An 8,342-nucleotide genomic window follows, 5' to 3' on the forward strand; every position below is an offset into this window, starting at 1 on the left:
CTTGGAAAAGAGGAGGCCAGGAGCTGCAGCTGACACCTCCCTGTCCAAGGCTCTCAGCTCTCATTTATCATTTTCCAGCTCGTCCTTTCTTTCCTCGTCTCTATAGGTTTACGTTGGGCAGCGAAGCGGCGAATCATTTTCGTCCCTTTCCGTCCAACCCCCCCAGTTTCCCTTCGTGGCTCCACGTCTCTGTCCTTGCTTTCTTTCCTTCGCACATTATTTTTATTAGAATAATTAGCAGTGTGTTGCGGACAGGGCCTAACAAACACAGTAAACAAATGCACAACCAGAACCAGGTATTGGCTGGCTCGGAAGGAAACTGATAAACAAATGTAAACACAAAGCGCTCAAGCTAAATGTTGACTGACAGGCAAGTAACAAAAACACTAAGAGAAAGAGCTCAGACTAAGATGCTGAGAGTGGCTACAGAGCTAGCGGGCGAATACCGAGTGCAATCAGAAAATGCTAGACAGAAGGATAAACTAAGACACGTAACGAACAAATCAAAGTCAGCACGGACTGAAATAAAGTGCTGAAGGAAGCAAATACTGGCAGCAGACTAACTGACAGAGCTTCACTGACAGACGAGTAAAATCGAAGCTACGGATTATACACTGACGAGGCAAACAGGAGAACACAACAGCTCTACAGCGAACAGAGACTAACGTGGCTACGATTAGCGTAACAACTACGGACGAGGGAAGACTTAGCTGGCTCAGCACGGAGGGAAGCATCGGCTGGCGACGGAGGGGGCTGGAGGGCAGCTGAACGGCGGACTGAGGGCAGATAGGCAAGCTGCGGAATCCAGCGACAGATCGTCAGAAGAGAGGTGGGAGATGGCTGGTGAGTGGCGAGGCATCGGGGATGGCAGCGGTTGGCAGAAGATCCAACTGAGAACAGAAGTAAACAGAAGTTAGTCACCAGCTGAGCAAGCTAAGCGGCTAGACGAGCGTGAGAACTGACTGTGTGGTACAACAGTCTGGCGTCTGAGCATGGTCTGACTGCTGCTGAAATCCTGGCTGACTGAAAGGTTGCTGTTGGAACAGTCCAATCCCAAAGCATCAGTCCGCTGATTAGTAACCAGGTACACCTGTCTGCATGCTCCGCCGCCAGCTGTGCTGAGGCCCACCTGAGAGAGAGCGAGAGAGAGCCAGAAAGAAAGCGAGAGCTGGAGAGAGGGAGGTAAAAAGGATCCAGCTGCCACTAACTGGTACCAGAAGTCGAGGGCAATACAGTACCCCCTCCTCCCCCCAGGTGCACCAATAGGTCGATCTGGTTGCCTTCTATGGAACTCCCAGATGAGTGTGGGGTCCAGGATGAGTCTCCGGGACCATAGCCTTCCCAGTCAACCAGATACTGTCGTCCACGTCCTCTCCTTCGCATGTCCAAAAGCCGTCGGACAGTATATACACGTGCGTTACCCACCATTCTGGGTGGCGGAGGGGGGTCGGACAGGGGGGGCCGGTGGACTCTCTTTTTACCGGTTTAACCTTGTAGGAAGGATGGATTCTCATGGAGGCAGGTAGCTTCAATCAAACAGCACTAGGGTTGATAATGCATTCAGTAGGGAAGGGTCCCACAAACCGAGGAGCCAACTTTTTTGACCGTTAAGGGAAGGTCCTTGGCATGAAGCCAGACTCTCTGACCAACAGCATACACAGGAGCAGGGGAGCGGTGACGGTTTGCTTGTTGTTCCATTTTCAGTGAGGATTTAAGCAGAGCCGCTCCAGCACGCCTCCAGGTCCTTTCACACCTTGTGACTGTAGGGAAGGGATGGCGGTCTCTCATTCCTGTAATGGAAAAAGAGGCGGTTGATACCCCAACGAGCACTGGAATGGAGACAGACTTGAAGAGGCGTTGGACAGGGAGCTGTGGGCGTATTCCACCCATGGAAGGAGGCTACACCAGGCAGACAGGTTCCCCAAAGTCATGCAACGAAGGAACGTCTCCAGAGATTGATTGGCACGTTCAGTTTGCCCATTAAGACTAAGGGTGAAAGCCTGAGGTTAAGCTCACAGTAGCTCCAAGAGCAGCACAAAAAGCCTTCCACACCTCGGAAGTGAATTGGGGACCACGGTCAGAGACGATGCCGGACGGGATGCTGTGACTCCGGAACACGTGGTTCACCAGTAATTCTGCCGTCTCCCAGGCAGAAGGCAGTTTGGGCAGGGGCACGAAGTGGGCGGCCTTAGAGAACTGGTCAACGATGGTCAAGATGGCTGGATGCCCAAGGGATGGCGGCAATCCGGTGACGAAGTCTACAGCGATGTGGGACCAAGGACGGTACGGGACTGGCAGTGGCTGCAGGAGGCCGGCACACAACTGATGAGAGGTCTTATTAGTGGCACAGGTGGGGCAGAAGTCGAGGGCATGACACAGTGTTTCCATATCAAGAATTTACAAAAACATGCTTACGTCAAAGTGAGAGCAGTCACCGCCTTCATGCTGTATTTAGTAGATGTACCTTTGGCTGCAATTCAGTTCAGTTCAATTTTGTTTGTATAGTGCAGTTTACAACATATGTCATCACACAGTGCTTAACATAGTGAAGCATAGACCTCACACATTTAAACAGAGAACCTAACAATCCAAAATAGAGTTTAGACTCCCTCTGAGCAAGCGGTTGGCAACGGTGGAAAGGAACCAAAACAACACCAACACAACCTCAGCAACAATAGTAACAACAACAATAGTAATAATAATAACAACAACAACAACAATGGATACAGTAACAAATTGCCAAAGTGCCTAAATATTGCACACAGTCTGGTGAGCATGATGCTCTGTCTCACCCCAATATCCTCACTCCTCACCCCTCGCTCCCCACCTCTTGCTGCTCCTCCCCCTCCCCCCGAGCTCAGAGTTGAACAGTTTGATGGCTCGGGGGACAAAGGAGTTTAATTTCATTTAATTAATTAGAATTACAAATGTAATTATTTTAAATTACAAACCCAAGTACAAGAACACCAAGAGGCCTGGTTGCTTTCAGCTCAGATTTCCTCAACGTTGGAGTCAAAGAATGCTTCAGTCTGACAGCTTCACTTTAACCATACCAGGACTCTTACTACTTATTACTCTGAACAACTCTGCTTTCATTTTTCCTCTCTTTTGTCAAATTTCTACGAATAACCTTTTTTTTTTTTCCTTTTGTTGTCAGAGTATGTTGAGGATAAGATGTACGTCTTTCCATCACTGCTCTTACAGATGCTATTACTGACCGTGGTGCATTTTATTGCTTTAACTTGACAACTATGGTATAAAAGGATTTTAAATTTTTTTATTTTTCCAGTTTCATAGTTTTTGCACTGTAATATAAAATTCTATTTCATGGTAATGTCACAAACACATTTTAGTTCTTGTATAATCTGTCAGGTCAAAGGTTATTGGGCCAAGTTCCTCAGGAAGATGACTTTAGGGGTTTAACAACCTGCAGTTTTGAGCTCTCAGAAAACATTAAATCCATTGCTGCTTTACGCAAACATGGGGTTCCATCTATGCAGAGCTGAAAGGTTTGTGTCTGTGTGACTTTGTCTGCTTCCAGCCGCCCTGCCACAACAGATGGAAAGACAAAGACGGCTGTTGCCGGCAATTACAGGACCCTAATGACATGTAACCTAAGACGCCGTCATTGTCTTTCCTTCTGCTTTTCAATTACACAGTACTCCATCTGGTTTGGGGGCAATTTACTGAATCAGAAATTCCCACTGCTCAGGGGATGTTATTAGGTCCAAGTTTAGGGTGTCGGTGGGTGAAACGACTGGAGCAGCTGTTCTGCAGCACGGCAAACACAACAGTTACTGATGGAGGCGATGTGGCGATTTTATACAGCAGACAGTCTTATATGCATATAATCAGCTTTTCAGAGGAATCCTACAGAATACGCCGACAAACCAGCAAATAAATGAATGTGCTGTTTAAACTTTTATTTATTTATTTTTTATTTTGCTCACCAACCTTTTACTTCAACTGAACTAAACAAAATTGTGACACACTCAGACCACATCTTGAAGCTGTCACTTGTGTTGTAAACAGAAGACAGCCTGGTGCGAGCTGACCAGCATCCTGAAAGAAGAGGGTTTAACTTCTGCTGACAAAACCACGGCCATTGAGTTTACCCACGGCCTGGTCGGGTGTGGGTTGGGCCTTGAGTGGAAGTGACAGGCTCTTAACAAATCACGTGATCACGAGTTCAACTAAATCTTTGTCTAGGATTCAGATTACCAGTTCAGTTCAGATGCACCTTTCAGTTTGTTTGTTTTTCTGAACCCTGTCTTGCTCTCACCGTAGATATTAAGCGTTGGTTTGAAAACAATCGCTGGTTTTATTTAATGATGTTCTGATGTGGTTTTTCTTTCTCTTGGTCAAACCTCGACTGATTTTTCTGTGGTTGTGTCCCAAACTTTTTTCCTTTGAGTTCACACTACAGTTTCCCTTATAAAGAACTCAGTGTTTCACGCAGTGTGCATCCAACAGGGACATGCTGCTTCGTCATCATATTGCGCCTTAAACTTTGACCGTCGCTGTCTGCAGTAGACGACCAGCTTTCATCCAAGCACTCTGATTGACTCAAGGTTGTTCATACTAATGCAGGACACAGGGATGTAAGTGATGGAATGGCCAGAAAAGCATGCCGAGACTGCATTCTGCAAAATCCAACCAGATGTAGTTGGACGTCCTGGTGTTTTCGGCCACATTTGACATGCTGCGCACTGCGACATACTAAAGCTGGTACACTATAAAGCATGGTAATATGGATTTTGTTGTGTTTCCCAGAACCTTTTATGGCTTCAACAGTAGTTAATGGAGGTAAGCAGAGGTGCTGGTCGCTTTTTACAGTTAGATTCTGTGTAATTTTCTGCCCCCACCTCAAGGTGAAGACACTGAAAGTAGACTGAAGCTGTTAGTGCTGCGCTTTGACACCTAACAGGACAGTTCTGTGTGAAATAGAAAATTAAGGACGGCAGTAATGATGTTATTTATCAGGTAACTCGTGATCCCAGACTGACTCCTTGATGTTGAGATCAGTTTTAAATTTAAATGTTGCTCATTTAAGCCTTTATTTCACACAATGTATATGAAAAAAATGTTTTTTTTATTTTTGGAGATGCATGAAAAATGAAGCCTCACTTTAATAATAATAATAATAATAATAATAATAATAATAAATCTATATTATATATTAAAACAACTGATTTTTTTCATCTAAAGTATGTCAACAAATGTAAAGATTTTCACTATAGTATACATTCATTTTTGATTATTTAATGATTTTTACATTTATAATGCTGTTTCCATATAAATTGTGTTTTTATATTTAGACGTGTTGCTGTGAGCCTTTTTGTTATTATTTTTATTATGTGACAGTCAGATTTCACAGGGTGTATAATAATGTGGGTCTTTTGACTTTCATGTAAAAATAAAAGTAGACAAAATATACACAAGCCCTACCAGAGGAAATCTGTAAGCGATCATTATTTTACCCCTCCTATCAAATTTACTGACATCTTTTATCCTTGGGTTCAGTTTGACCTCAGCAATTTACACCTCCAGAAAATGATCAGAATTTAAATTGTTACCTAAGTTTATGGGTAAATAGCCCTTTAAATAAAACTGAAAAAATAATGTCAGTTACTTATTTAAAGACGTTCAACATTGAATGGTGTCAAATTGACCCCAAAGATAACAGAAGGGCTAAACCAAATGCTGAATTAAAGGGTCCAGAGAGAGCGAGAGACAGTCGAGGACCTAAAGGAACAAACAAAACAAACATATCAAATCAAACTTTATTTATACAGCACTTCTCTTACAATAGAGCGACGCAAAGTGCTTTACAGCATTTAAAAACATTGTCAAAGAAAAAGAACAAGAAAACTCGTCCCTCCCGCCCTCCATGTCTACAGCTACATACAAACACATACTGTCACCGCTGACTGTAGGGAGGCATGGCACTGAGGATCGTGGAAAACGCCACCACTGGGGCCGTCCACACCAGGAGGAGTNCTCCTCCCCTCAGGTCAAGAGTCTGGGTGTTGTCCTCAACGGCACTGTGTCATTCCAAGCCCACATCAATAATGTCACTCGGTCTGCATACTTCCATCTTCAAAACATCAACCGCCTCCGTCCCACCCTCCCCTTGTCAGAACCGCCATCCTGGTCCAATCTTTAGTCACCTGGATCGTTACAACTCTCTTCTCTCTTGGTCTTCCCCTCAAGTCCCTCCATCAACTCCAAATGGTTCAGAATGCTACATAAGCAAGAACACCATCTATCCACCACATCACCCCTCTTCTCCAACCACTTCACTGGTTCCCAATCACACACCGCATTGTCTTTAAAAACCATCCTCCTAACTCTCAAGGCCCTCCATAACCTCACCCCTCTGTACCTGACTGAGCTCCTCCACTTCAACACACCCAGCCAGACCCTCAGATCATTTTCCTCCATTAGCCTCAGCATCCCTCCTGTCCCTCATGACCATCATGTGGTCTAGAGCCTTCAGCCACTCTGCCCCCTGCCTCTGGAACTCCATTCCATCTGACATCCAAAACATTGACTGGCCATTTTCAAATCACGTCTCAAAACCCACCTGTTCAAAAAAAGCCTACTCACCATGACTTACATTCATCTTACTACCAAACTTATGTTGTTCTGTTAAATTTCCTCATTTTAGGCTTTATATTGTTATATTTTTAACTTTGCTTATTGCTGCTTGTTAGGTGTACTTGAGTTTTTTGAAAGAACAAATAAAATTTCTGATTTAGAAATTATGACCCACAATTATCAAAATGTGAAATAAGAAATTGAGATATTGGTTTCATTTCTGACGTTGTTGACATCCACACTTACAGGGCTCACACAGACGAGTCGCCACTCTGGTGAATAACATACGTTTTCAGTCATATGTGAATATACGTGTTACTCATGGGATGATAAGGGAAAAAACCCCACATGCAGTTAACAACCATGTCAACAAATAATCCAGGACTGAAATCTAAAGGATGAAAAAGAAGCGCAGTATTCAAATTTGCATTTTTATTTTAACATACATGTCATTTTAACACACATTGAATGTATTTTACATGAAGGGTTGTCATGTTCAAGACAATCAAATACTCTTTTGTTCTCTCATAGATCACCGACTCTCATTACACTGCCTCTGACTCCAAAACCCCCAAGCCAAACGCTCACATCGTTCCTCAGGCCTCCAACAGCCTCAAGCTGATCCAAAACTTTACTGTTCTTTAGTCAATTACAGGATCAAGTTTTTTGTTTGTTTGTTTTTGGACCAATCGCAGGTTCTGTGTTCTTTCCCTGATTTCATCTGGGATTTCACTCGATGATGTTGCTTCACATCAGAGTCTAAACACCACAGTAACTTAATTTAGGTCACTGGTAACGAATGTAAACATTGGTCTTTACTTTCAGCTTATTCACCTGAAGTGAAGTGGCACAGTTCTGTTCATTCATTTCACAGAGTAAATTATCATAGAGAATGCAAAAGACAGATTTACTGGTGTTTGCAAAGTTGATGCACACATTGTAGTGGACTGTTGCCATGGAAGGTAATGACCTACACTGAACAAGCACTGTATTATGACTGCTATGCTAATTAAAGGTAGAACAGTTCATGATGATGTAATTAAATCTAATCACCACTGAATTGTTGTTGTTTCAGTAGTAAAAAAAAAAGTCATTGTGTATCAGATGTAGTTTCAGTCACTCCACAGTTTTACGACGACATGCTGAACCCACAGGAGCCAGGCTGCAGTATCTGCAGAGTGATGATGTGTTTACTAGCCTTTCTGAACCAGGGATAGAACAGAGCATAGATCACAGGGTTTAGACAGGAGTTCAAAAAGAACATGACGATCATAAAATTGCGAGCAGAAGGGTTGTTCCGTGTCAGAGTGACACAGTAGTACGGGCAATAACATATTAGAAACACGAGTATTAGAACACCCAGAGTCCTGGCTGCTTTCAACTCAGATTTCATTCTACTGACTGTCACTGAATGCTGATGTGTGACAGCTGCAGTGTGAGAGCGCATGGCATGAGCCTGAGACACAGCCACCACAAACACTCTCATATATACAACTATAATGAACATAACTGGAGCAATAAAGGTTAAAACAAGGTCAACAACTCCTGCAATGTAGCTGACACCTTGTTTACATTCTCCATAGCAAGAATTTTGTATGCCTGGTTGAATCAGGACATCTTTAAAAATAAAACTAGTGTAGAAAACAGAACAGAACCAACACAGATAAATACACAATTTGACTTTTGTCACAGTGATTCTGGTGGTATAATGCAGTGGGTGAATAATAGCCACATATCGGTCA

Source organism: Stegastes partitus, unplaced genomic scaffold (assembly GCF_000690725.1).
Source record: "Stegastes partitus isolate 25-593 unplaced genomic scaffold, Stegastes_partitus-1.0.2 Scaffold2351, whole genome shotgun sequence".
NCBI lineage: Eukaryota > Metazoa > Chordata > Actinopteri > Pomacentridae > Stegastes > Stegastes partitus.